General features: G+C 46.9%; 1 long non-coding RNA gene across 2 annotated transcripts; it reads right to left on the reverse strand.

Annotated features, from left to right (window-relative positions):
• Positions 1–5,892: 5,892 nt before the first annotated feature.
• LOC125543422 lies at positions 5,893–8,855 on the reverse strand. Of its 2 annotated transcripts, XR_007298432.1 has the most exons (3): positions 8,233–8,855; positions 7,460–7,510; positions 5,893–6,188 (listed from the first exon to the last, which is right to left on the reverse strand). It is a non-coding gene; the product is annotated as an uncharacterized LOC125543422 (long non-coding RNA). The 2 variants fall into 2 exon arrangements; XR_007298433.1 differs by having other exon boundaries at positions 5,893–7,510.
• Positions 8,856–12,710: the final 3,855 nt, after the last annotated feature.

Raw genomic sequence — 12,710 nt, forward strand, 5'->3', positions numbered from 1 at the left:
AATTTAAACGGATCACGAATTACATCCAAGGTCTCCAATTTAGGCACAGAGACGACAATTATTTGCGAAGGTACATAACAATAATCAAGGAGCAACCTTTTAAGTGAAGGGGCATCTTTGATGATGATCTGATGTCCTTCCAAACAAATTCCAATGAAAGGTTTTTATTCCCAAAACAAGCAGCAAGCGCTCTAGGGCAGGGCAATTTGAGTGGATGATGTTGTGCAGTGAGGCCTCCGACTGATCAACCACCACAAGCGAAGGTTTTTTAGCAGTGGGAGTTGAAGCATTTGTACCAGATTGTCTGGTAGATGGCACCGGGCGAAGGTGGCGGTGTGGAGAGAGGAGGAAAACCACGATATGGACAACGGTGGTGTGGGCACAAATACATGTCGTTCGGTTCGTGGTATGTAATTTTCCTGGTAATGGTAGAACTCAAGCTGTTGTGTTTTTTTGAATCCAGGGGATGTCAGCCAGGCGTCCACCATGCAGGGTATGGATAGCAAGTAGCATGTCGGGATGCAGAGGCATTGAATGTAGCCCTGGTGGGAGGAGATGATGGCTCTGAGGAGTTCAAAATCATGAACGATAGATAGCTAACGACGGTCGAGATTAAGGGGTGTGGCGCGCCATAGAGGGCGCCACCGAGTTGTGAGGACTTGGGTGTGGCAGCAATCCTTGGTGGGGAGAAGCGAGATAATCTCCCCAAGGATGGCATCCGGGAGATCACTGATGCGGTCCACCCAAGATTCTACAGGTTCCTCAGATCCAGTGGGGGGGGGGGGCTCACCGCTTCTCCTTGCACTGCCAGGTGCGGGATCTACAACCGGCGTCGCCGCTGGCAGGAGCCTCATCTTCTTGGCGCTTGGGCCATTCGACTCCAATTTCCTTGCGGGCATCGCGCCGAGCTCACGGGTTTGAGAAGAGTAGCAAGAGACGAGCCTAGTGGCAGTGCGAGTGGGGAAGAAGGAGGGCTGGGGTTTTCTATTGGAGTGAGGAAGAAGAGGAGCAGACATTTTCTGTACGAGTGAGGAAGAAGGTGAGTGGGGGTTTTCTGTACGAGTGAGGAAGATGGGGAGCGGGGGGAATTGGGGGGCGACTAAAGAGGGAGAGTCCAACGAGATGTAGTAAGTGGAGGCGAGGAGGAAGGAGGGTTTTTCTGGGATCACCCCTCTTCAAGAAATATGGGCTTTTCCCCGCAAAAAAAACAAATGGGCTTTAAGATGGATAGGCTTTTGTACCGGCCTAGTCGGCTGCCCGTGTTTCGTACTGGACAGCCTTAACACTAGAGGCAGCCCATTAGAGACACTCTCCAGTTTATTGCCCATTCGAAAGAAAAAAGAGATGCCTTCGGCTTATGGCTCATCATTGGTAACATTTTTCAACTTGAAAAAAAGTTATAGCTCCATAAGGGGTCAAATAACAGGCCCACGATATAGATAGTAAAGGTTGACACGGCCGGCTTGGCATCCATAAAATTAGAGGATGCAGTACTGCATGCAGAGACTCACACTCATCGTAGCGCGGCAAAATAAGGGGTCAAATAACAGGCCCACGATATAGATAGTAAAGGTTGACACGCTAGTCAAAGATACATCTCCACAATATCTACTTTTTGTAACGCTTTTGCTCTTGTTTTGGACTCTAATTTACATGATTTGAATGAAACTAACCCGGACTGACGTTGTTTTCAGCAGAACTACCATGGTGTTGTTTTTGTGCAGAAATAAAAGTTCTTGGATTTGTACAAAACTTTTTGGAGAATTATTCTGGAATAAATAAAAAATATTGGAACCAAGACCCACTGGAGGGGGGGGGCAGCTACCCATAGGGCACCAGGGCGCGCCACCCCCTCTAGCGCGCCCTGGTGGGTAGTGGCGCCCACGAGGATCCGCTGACCCTAATTCCGATGCTGTAAAATCCTATTTTCCAGAGAAAATAGGGGAGGAAGTTTCATCATGTTTTACGATACAGAGCCGCTGCCATCCCATTCTTCAACGGGAGGCTAGATCCGGAGCCCGTTCAGGGCTCCAGAGAGGGGGATCTTCGGTCTTCGTCATCACCAACCATCCTCCATCATGAATTTCATGACGCTCACCCTGGGAGTGAGTAATTCCTTCATAGGCTCACTAGACGGTGAGGAGTTGGATGAGATTCATCATGTAATCGAGTTAGTTTTGTTAGGGCTTGATCCATATTATCCAATATGTTCTGAGATTGATGTTGCTATGACTTTGCTATGCCTAATGATTGTCACTAGGGCCCGAGTGCCATGATTTAAGATCCGAACCGTTTATGTTTTCACCATTATATCTATGTTCTTGATCCGATCTTGCAAGTCATATGCACTTATTACATGTTATGATCCGTAAACCCCAAGGTGACAATAATTGGGATACTTTCTGGTGATGACCGTAGTTTGAGGAGTTCATGTATTCACTATGTGTCAATGCTTTGTTCCGGTTCTCTATTAAAAGGAGGCCTTAATATCCCTTAGTTTCCTTATGTACTCTGCTTCTACGGGAGGGTAGGACAAAATATGTCATGCAAGTTCTTTTCCATAAGCACATATGACTATTTACGGGATACATGCCTACATTATATTTATGAACTGGAGCTAGTTTTGTATCGCCCTAGGTTATGACTGATATATGATGAATATCATCCAATGAATTAACCTATCCAATGCTTATGAGATTTTCCAGATATTGTTCTTGCTAAGTTACTATTGTTGCTACTGTTGTTACAACTGCTACAAAATTACTGCAATTGCTGTTACCATTACTATTGCTGCTACTACTATTGCTATCACTATCAAACTATCATACTACGGTGCTACTGATCACTTTGATGTAGATATTAAATTTCTAGGTGCGGTTGAATTGACAACTCAATAGCTAATACTTACAGATATTCATTAGCTCCCCTTGTGTCGAATCAATAAATTTGGGTTGAATACTCTACCCTCAAAAACTGTTGTGATCCCCTATACTTGTGGGTTATCAAGACCTTTCTCTGACGCCATTGCTGGGGAGCATAGCTATATTTGTTGAGTCACTTGGGATTTTTATTTATTTATTACTATGAAGAATATTAAGGACGATATAACCTAGATCGTCCCCTCTAAGACGATGGGAGAGGTAAGGAACTGTTATCTAGCTCTGCACTAGATTCACCTTCTGCTTTGAGTAAACTTGCAACGCCGCCACATGCTATTAATCCTGGTATGTCGCCAGTTATTGATGATGCTACTTCTGCTATGAATGATGCTATTGATGATGCTAGTACCTTTCTTGATAAGACTGTGCCGGTAGGTGAATTTCTTGATGAACAACTTGCTAGAGCTAAAAATATTGAGAATGCTGAGTGAGGGAGTCCTGGATTAGGGGGTCTCCGGACAGCCGGACTATATCCTTCGGCCGGACTGTTAGACTATGAAGATACAAGATTGAAGACTTCGTCTCGTGTCCGGATGGGACTCTACTTGGCGTGGAAGGCAATCTAGGAAAATACGGATATGGATATCTCCTCCTTTGTAACCGACCTTGTGTAACCCTAACCCTCTCCGGTGTCTATATAAACCGAAGGGTTTTAGTCCGTAGGACAACAATCATAACATACAATCATACCATAGGCTAGCTTCTAGGGTTTAGCCTCTCTGATCTCGTGGTAGATCTACTCTTGTACTACCCATATCATCAATATTAATCAAGCAGGACGTAGGGTTTTACCTCCATCAAGAGGGCCCGAACCTGGGTAAAACATCGTGTCCCCTGCCTCCTGTTACCATTCGGCCGAGACGCACAGTTCGGGACCCCCTACCCGAGATCCGCCGGTTTTGACACCGACATTGGTGCTTTCATTGAGAGTTCCGCTGTGCCGTCGCCACCAGGAAGGATGTCTCATCCCGTCTTTAAAGACGGCACTATTGCTGAGGGAGCTTTACTATCGGCCAAACTCTCTGGCTAGGTGGTTTTCTTATGACCGCCTGTCCGGCCGCTGCGGCGATGATGACTTCTCGGGTCATCGAAAGCAATCTTCACGTCAACTCGGAACTCGCCAAGCAGTTAGATCCAATGGAGCTCTCTTCCCTAAACGAGCTCTTGGATCGCATCACCGCCCTGGGAGTCGCTACAGATTACGATCAGATTGGGCCTAAACCCTATCTGAGAGAGATCAACTCTCCCCAGGTCACCCATCACGTTGCAGTGGTGGAGGAACAATGCGGCAACCCTTCATCTATCTTAAGGACTAGCTATGTCCGGATTCCCGATCCCTCCAAGTCGGATACCCGCGGAGGGGAGGACGTCACACAAGGCCTGAACCTAGAATCAGGCAGCGGGCTAGATTTATCGGAAAACATCCAAGAATCCAAACTTCTGAGTTCGGAAACTTCTTGGCCCCTGAGTCTCAGATTGGGTGAGGATTCGGATTCAATTCCACCCACCCACCCAAACATACGCGATCTATCCCAAATTAGACAAAAGCCCGAAGAAACAGTACACCATTACTGGGCCAAATTCCTCCTGGTCATGAACAGGATAAAGGACTGCCGCGAGGAAGACGCAATTTCATTCTTCTGCAATAATTGCACGGACAAGGGAATCCTCAACGCCATAAGTCATCGCGAAATTACACGCTTTGCCGACTTGGTATCCATAGTACGAAAGTACTGTGCGATGGAAAGCGCCTGGAAAACCGAAATAAAATTTTGGGATAATCCGGCCCTGAATACAAACCCAGTCCGAAATAAAAGGGTGCATTATCACAATACACCTGGGTTAACTACCAAAAAGCAAAAGCCCTCTACGGGGCAAGGAACCGTACTGGAGGGATGGCTCAACGGACCCTGCAAAATTCATAGTACAGCGGATGCAATACCAACGCACAGCCTTAGAGCATGTTGGATACTCCGACAGGTGGACTAAAGTGGTGAGGATCTACTCCTCCCAAATACCACAGAGCACCATCCTGTGGACAACAATGCGGTGTTAATGGTCTTTGAGACCTTCGCGTCAAATAATAGACGCAAGCGAACACTCCGCGGCATGGCCGAAATCTGCCACGTAGCAGAAATAAATCCTTGGAGTGACACGGCTATTACCTTCAATGCCAGTGATGAACCTAAATTCCAAACAACCCGAGCACTAGCCGCACTGGTCCTCAGTCCAATCGTGGACGGCTTTCGACTCACCAAGGTACTCATGGACGGCGGCAGCTTATTAAACCTCATCTATGAGGAAACTCTTCAAAAGATGGAAATGGACTGGAGCCGCATTGAGCAAAGTAGCATAAACCTTTAGAGGAATCATCCCTAGTCGGGAAGCACGTTGTGCTGGGAAAATCACACTAGATCTGGTATTCGGCACGCCGGATAATTACAGGTCTGAAGAAATTACATTCCAAGTGGCCCCGTTCAGCAGCGGATACCACGCTCTACTAGGGCGGGAGGCATTTACCACTACAAGAAACTTGTTAATACATGACAGTCCTTGTCCGTCACAGATCAGCCAAAATCCGTCATGCGTCCAAATCCTTGACGGATTTGAAATCCGTCATGTATATCGCGTCATAATTTGACACTGTACCTTCCATGACGGATCTTGGCCGTCGTGGATCTGCCCCAGGCCCGCCAAGCCCGAACTAGGCCATGACGGAACAAACTGTCACCGATTTGCATGACGTGGATGTAACATGGACCTGACAAGGTGTCTACGTGGATCTGACGTGGATACGAACATGGCCCATGTTGTAACCAGCCCAATTAAGGATTTGGCCCAATAATTTTGGTGTACAGTCCAACCGATAGCTGTTTATCTTTGTCATGTCCTGTTTTTTTAGTCCAACCCATTAGGCCTTTTTTGTACAGCCTGTTTTCTCGATACAACACAATTTACAACACGACAACCAAATCATATATTCCTTAAAAAATAGCAATTGTTTACATGACAATACCGATTTCCAACAATCTAATCTGATTTGAAAAAGCAAAGCTTAATATCAAAACATCATGAGCATATCTAGAAAGCCATATAAGTATTTTTTTAAGAGTGAGTTACATGACTTTAAAGAAAATGCACTACTAGCTAATTTTTTTCTCCAACACCAACGATTGTAGGCAGCTAACCAGACCCAAGAAATCCTGCTAAAAATCTTCAATCTCCAGTAACACGGATTAACTGCCAAACCTGTGTAGAATCAGAAGACAATCAAAATTATAATAAATTATAAAAGTAAGATCCCAAATGAATCCAAAGAGTAATAATATTAGTTGATTTTCCAAGCAATCATCCGTGGACACACCACTACTATACTAAGGTACCACGTAAATGTGGGCAACACACGTGAAAACAAGCAAAATTAGTCCAAAGAAAAGTGTGTCGAATGAAAGTATAATCAAGTTAGCCTACAAGTGATGAGTAACAAACACACATCACAGAACTAAAAGTGTAGTAGAAGCAGCAGTTGGTTCAGCCATTGGTTCTGGACCAAACAAACAGTAAGTGCATGGGGCTAACTAGGCTAAAGGCTCTCTATTTTATGGCCTAGCAAACAAACATGAGATTTCTCAAAGAAGAAAGCAAACAAACATGATACAGACAAGTACTTGGTTTGTTTTGTTGTGAGAGGAAGTTGTGCGCCTGTACAGGTATTTAGTTTATCTGGATCAAACATTTCTGCACTCTAAAAGAAATGTGAACAAAAGTGAGAGAGACAGGCACTTAGTTTTTTTTTGTGAGAGGAAGCTGTGTGTGCGTGAACACGTACTTGGTTTTGGTTTTTCTGGATCAAAGTTTCTGTACAAGCGACCAGCTGAAAATTATGTAAAGAAAATTCAGCCAGCATAGACACTGTACCACACCATTCCTTAACAAACAAGAATGTCAGTAAAGAAGTGACAGACTAACTTCAAGATAATTAACACAAACTAGGCATAAGCATAGGATAAGTTCAAATCAAAATATGTTATGTTGTGGACTATATTAACTCAATGTTTAAATCAAAATCGGCACCGGAGGATTTTTCATCTAACTTGATGCTTATGCTGCAGGTTCATCTCAAAGTGCCAACAAATACAGTACTAAACAATACTTGATTGCCAAGTGAACTTCGAATGGCATGCAAAATATTAACAAAGAATATGATACAGCTTCACTGAGAGATCTCCCACACTAATAGTTTATTTGTGGAGTACTAAGCGGTATACTTGTTATTACATGAAAAATTCAAAATCTGTAGAAGCAGAATCAGAACCCATGAACAACAAGAGATAGCAACTCTAGTAGAGTATCAATAAAATGCATAATATCAGGGACATTGTACAATGCAGATTTTATGCACACAAAAATATCTGTACAGTTATAATTGTACTGGAACCACACAACAATCCACACCTTGAACAGCTCAAAGTCTACAGCCTGAATAATTCACATGAAGAATGGAAGGGTATCAAGCTCACCCTATTCTGCTCGAGGACCGTGGCGTCGGCGTCGATCAGGTGGGAGATGCACTGACTATAATGTGCAAAGCAAAGATATTAGTGTGACAATTGGATATGCGGTCTCATTTCATTATTACTGCAATGCAAATGTTGTCTCAACTGAACCAAATTCTTAAAGAACTATGCCTTCCCAAAAGTCTAAATTTACTAACTGAATTCTTAAAGAATTGATTCAATTGCATACTAACTGAACTAAGAAGGAACAATTTACAATGGGTAGCCGCACATTACTTTCCCTTTCTTCATGATGTACCTGAGGTTTCTCATGCATAAAGTAACAAGTATCTATTTACTACTTGGAATGAATGAACTAGCATTAGAAACCTGAAGTTGTGCAACACCGACCATCCTTTGGATATTGTAAAAAGAACATATTTTCCATCTTTGCATTGGTAATACTAAAACAAATATATTAGACACCATATTACTTGCCCTTGAAATGTGCCAACTAAAATGAAATACCTAGGCATCACCTGCCCTGGATGTCCTGTTCTCAATCCTGCAAAGTACAAACTTACAGACTTCATGTGATATCTATCTGGTTAACCTTAGCTATGCTATCAGGAATCAAAAGTGACCAGTCGCAAGCGAATGTTGCAAATAAATTTTGAGAATACAAATTCCAACAGTACACATAATTGTTATCAGTTCCACCAATACTCATGAACAACACACGAAATAAGATAAGCAGGAGATGTCGTAGCGGAGAGAGCAGAGGTACAAGTGCTCACTGAAGAAGATCGTAGGCGATGTAGCGGCCACAGTGCAGGTTGGCTACCACCATCGCGCGACAGAGGAGGCCATCACATGATGCACGGGATGCATGGCCGCGCCGGAGATGCGACAAAGGAGGTCGTGGTCAATGCCATACAGACCAACGCGCGCGAGCGCACCTAGCTAGGGGGTGCCACCCAGGGGTGGAGAGGGCGCGATGTCCGACGAGGAGGAGCCGCCGGAGACGAGCCGGTGATGGACGTGACGCCGCAGCCGAAACCCTAGCCATAGGCGAGGGGTTGTGGGTGAGCGCCGGAGACCAGAAGTGGCGGATCCAGCCGGACCAGAGGATGGAGGGGTCGGAGACTAGCTCGTCTGTGTGCTGCGAGCTGGTGGACGTCGCCGGAATCGATGGTGTTGGTCGCGGCGTGAGGGTCGCATGAGACAGAGAGTTGGGTCGCGAGAGGAGTGGATGGGTGGGGGATGCAGCGGATCTGACAGCTGCCGGAGCTGTGATGTGAGAGAAGGGGAGGGGGAGGGCCGGCGGTGAGATGTGGGAGGAGCCATGGGAAGAGGTGGTGGGTGGCGGTGGTGGGGAATCGGGAGGGGGCTGTGTGGATGAGGGAAAGAGGAGAGGGACCGAGGGGGAGAGCATTATGGTTAGCACATTATATGGTGGTCGGTTAGGCGGGCTTTAGCGGGCTTAGGCAGGCTTGCGGGGCTGTACCAGGCTGTCCATGACAGTTTTTGAAATTGTCATGGCAAATCCGTCATGGATTAACAGGTTTTTTGTAGTGTACAATCTTCCAAGCCATACCCCATTACGGGTACATGAAGCTCAAAATGCCCGGGCCCAACGGAATCATCACTCTTGCTAGTGATCCAGACATAGCACTCCGCGCTGAAAAAAGACAGCCGCACTGGCCCTCGAGGCACTATCCGAAGCCCTAGCGGCGAGGAACTAACTGGGCTGCGCTCCACGGTGAACAGGGATGATGTGATACTCGATTGAAGATCCAAGTCCACCTCCTTTAAACCGGCGGACGAAATAGTCAAATTCCAAGTCCATCCAACGGACCCTACAAAATTAGCTTCCATTGGGGCACAATTAAACCCTGATGTCGACGCCGCACTGTGAGACTTCCTACGCGAGAACTGGGACATTTTTTCCTGGCACCCTTCAGACATGCCAGGAATCCCACGCAGGCTGGCTGAGCACAGCCTAAATATCCTAAAAGGATTCAAGCCTGTCAAGAAGGCTCTTTGACGTTTCTCCGAACCTAAGAGACAAGCCATGGGAGAGGAACTAGCCAAGCTATTGGAGGCCGGATTCATCAGAGACATAAAACATCCGGACTGGCTAGCAAACCTGGTGATGGTACCAAAGAAGGACAAATCCTGGCGCTTGTGCGTCGATTTTAAGGACCTTAACAAGGCCTGCCCAAAGGATCCCTTCCCCCTCCCCCGCATCGATCAAATCATCAATGCTACCGTAGGACACGATTCATTCTGTTTCCTCGACGCATACTCCGGCTACCACCAAATTAAAATGGCAGAGCCAGACCAAGCCGTAACGGCATTCATCACACCATACGACCCATTCTGCTTCAACACAATGCCCTTCGGGCTCAAAAACGCCGGCGCAACATATCAGCGCATGATTCAGTCATGTCTGGCAAACCAGATCGGCAAAACAGTGGAGGCATACGTGGATGACATGGTCGTTAAAACCAAGCATGTCGAAACTCTAGTAGACGACTTGAGGCTCACATTCGACAACCTCCAAACATATGACATCAAGCTCAATCAGGAAAAATGCGTTTTCGGCGTACCAGCCGGAAAGCTCCTGGGATTCATTGTCTCCAGTAGAGGTATTGAAGCTAATCCGGCCAAAATCCGAGCATTTTCATAGTTGGCTACCCCAACAGACCTCAAACAAATACAAAAATTGACTGGATGCGTGGCGGCTCTGAGCCGCTTTATCTCCCGCTTGGGAGAAAAGGCATTACCCCTTTATCGCCTCCTCCGGCGCACCGAACACTTCGAGTGGACGGACGCCGCCACAGCCGGACTCAATGAAATAAAATCCATATTGGCATCAAACCCAGTCCTGGCCGCGCCAAACATTGGCGAACCAATGTAATTTATACATTGCGGCAACTCATCAAGTAGTAAGCGCAGTGCTCGTCGTCGAGCGAGAAGTGGACGGACACAAATTCCCCCTTCAAAAGCCGGTTTACTATGTGTCCACTGTCCTTACTCCATGCAAATCACGGTACCCGCATTATCAAAAGATAGCGTACGCAGTATTTATGGCATCCCAGAAGCTGCGACACTACTTTCAGGAGTGTTCAATAACGGTAGCCTCGGAAGTACCACTTAACGATATTATAAACAACCGCGATGCGACGGGCCGGATTGCCAAATGGGCCATTGAGCTCCTCCCGTTTGACATAACTTACAAGCCACGGCGAGCTATTAAGTCGCAAGTTTGGGCTGACTTCGTCGCTGAGTGGACGGAAGCCGAACTCCCTAAAGAGTACGGCACATATTCAAACTGGATCATGCACTTCGACGGCTCCAAAATGTTGGCTGGTCTGGGGGCTGGCGTCGTTGTGACGTCCCCAATAGGAGACACCGTTCAATACGTACTACAGATAATGTATACGGACTCCAACAACGCAACCAAATATGAGGCCCTTCTGCATGGTCTCCGGATGGCAGTATCCATGGGAATTCAACGCCTAGAGGTGCGCGGGGATTCAAACCTTGCGATATCCCAAATAAATGGAGACTTTGATGCCAAGGATCCAAAAATGGCAGCTTATCGCAATGCCGTCCTAAAAATGTCAGCTCGGTTCGAGGGGCTCGAATTTCACCATGTGGCTCGGGAAAACAATCAGGCGGCGGATATCCTCGCCCACATCGGCACAAAAACGCGATGCGGTCCCTCCCAACATATTTCTGGAAAGGATTTTTAAGCCATCCATAGCATGGGAAGGGGACACCGGTAACAACAGTCCGGACCCGGCCAAAATACCCGACACCGAACTCTCTAACACAATCGGAGGCTCCGCCATCGAAATAACACAATCAGCCCACGAAATAATGGCCTTTATTGCCCCGTGGACAGAACCATTCCTGGCCTACCTAACTAAACAGGAACTTCCGGAGGACCAAAATGAGGCACGCTGCATAGTGCGGCGATCCAAGGCCTATAGGGTCCATGAGGGAGAATTGTACAAAAAAAGCACTACCGGAGTCCTTCAAAGGTGCATCTCCGAAGAGGGAGGGAGGAACCTTTTGGCAAAAATTCACGCCGGACTCGGCGGTCATCACGCTGCAGCCCGAGCTCTTGTAAGCAAGGCCTTCCGTACAGGATTCTATTGGCCAACGGCCCGGGCAGATGCACAGGACTTGGTCCAACGTTGCGCCGGTTGCCAACTCTTTGCAAATCAAAGCCACATGCCACCCACCGCCCTCCAAACAATCCCCATTACATGGCCCTTCACGGTCTAGGGGCTTGACATGGTTGGACCCCTTAAAGGGGGAACCCACATGAAAAAATACTTAAATGGTGGATAAATTCACCAAATGGATAGAGGCTAAACCGGTTAAAACAGCCGGATCCGGACCGGTGATAGATTTCATATCCGGGGTTGTACACCATTACGGCGTCCCCCACAGCATCATCACTGATAACGGCACGAACTTCACGACCGACGAGGTAAAACTCTGGTGCAGCAAAATGGGCACGAAGCTCGATTATGCTTAGTTCTATCACCCACAAACCAACGGTCAAGTCGAACGAGCAAATGGTCTTATAATGAGCGGCATTAAACCCAGATTAGTGCGCTCCTTAACGGAGTCCGACATGCACTGGGTAGAGGAGCTCGACTCCGTACTCTGGGGGCTGCGGACCACGCCGAATCGTAGTACCGGATATACACCGTTTTTATTGGTATACGGCGCAGAGGCAGTCCTGCCCTGTGACATAATTCATGACTCACCTCGAGTGCGCATGTATGAAGAAAGAGAAGCCGAGCTCGATCGGCAGGATAGTCTGGACACCTTGGAGGAAGAGCGCGACGTAGCCAAAGCCCGTTCCGCATTTTACCAGCAACAGGCTCACAGATACCAAAGAAGAGAAGTACGGGCCAAAACTTATAACGCTGGCGAACTAGTTCTACGACTGCCGGATAAGAAAAAGAACAAGCTCGAGCCCAAATGGGAAGGTCCCTTCATTATCAACCAAGTTCTGACCGGTGGAGCGTAGTGACTGCGGGATGCATCGACTAGTCGACTCGAGCTGAACCCATGGAATGTAGCCAGGCTTCGAAGATTCTACGCCTAGCACCGGACTCTATGTTAGTCCCCTCCCTTTGTCCATTTTCTGCATATGCCTCATCTGTCTTGTTTCCCTTTCTTTCTTTTATTTCTCTAGGCCTTCAAGGGTCACCTTGTGCCTCACTCGTACATTACAGATGGGCTAGCC

The sequence above is a fragment of the Triticum urartu genome, chromosome 3 (assembly GCF_003073215.2).
Source record: "Triticum urartu cultivar G1812 chromosome 3, Tu2.1, whole genome shotgun sequence".
Taxonomy (NCBI): Eukaryota; Viridiplantae; Streptophyta; class Magnoliopsida; order Poales; family Poaceae; genus Triticum; species Triticum urartu.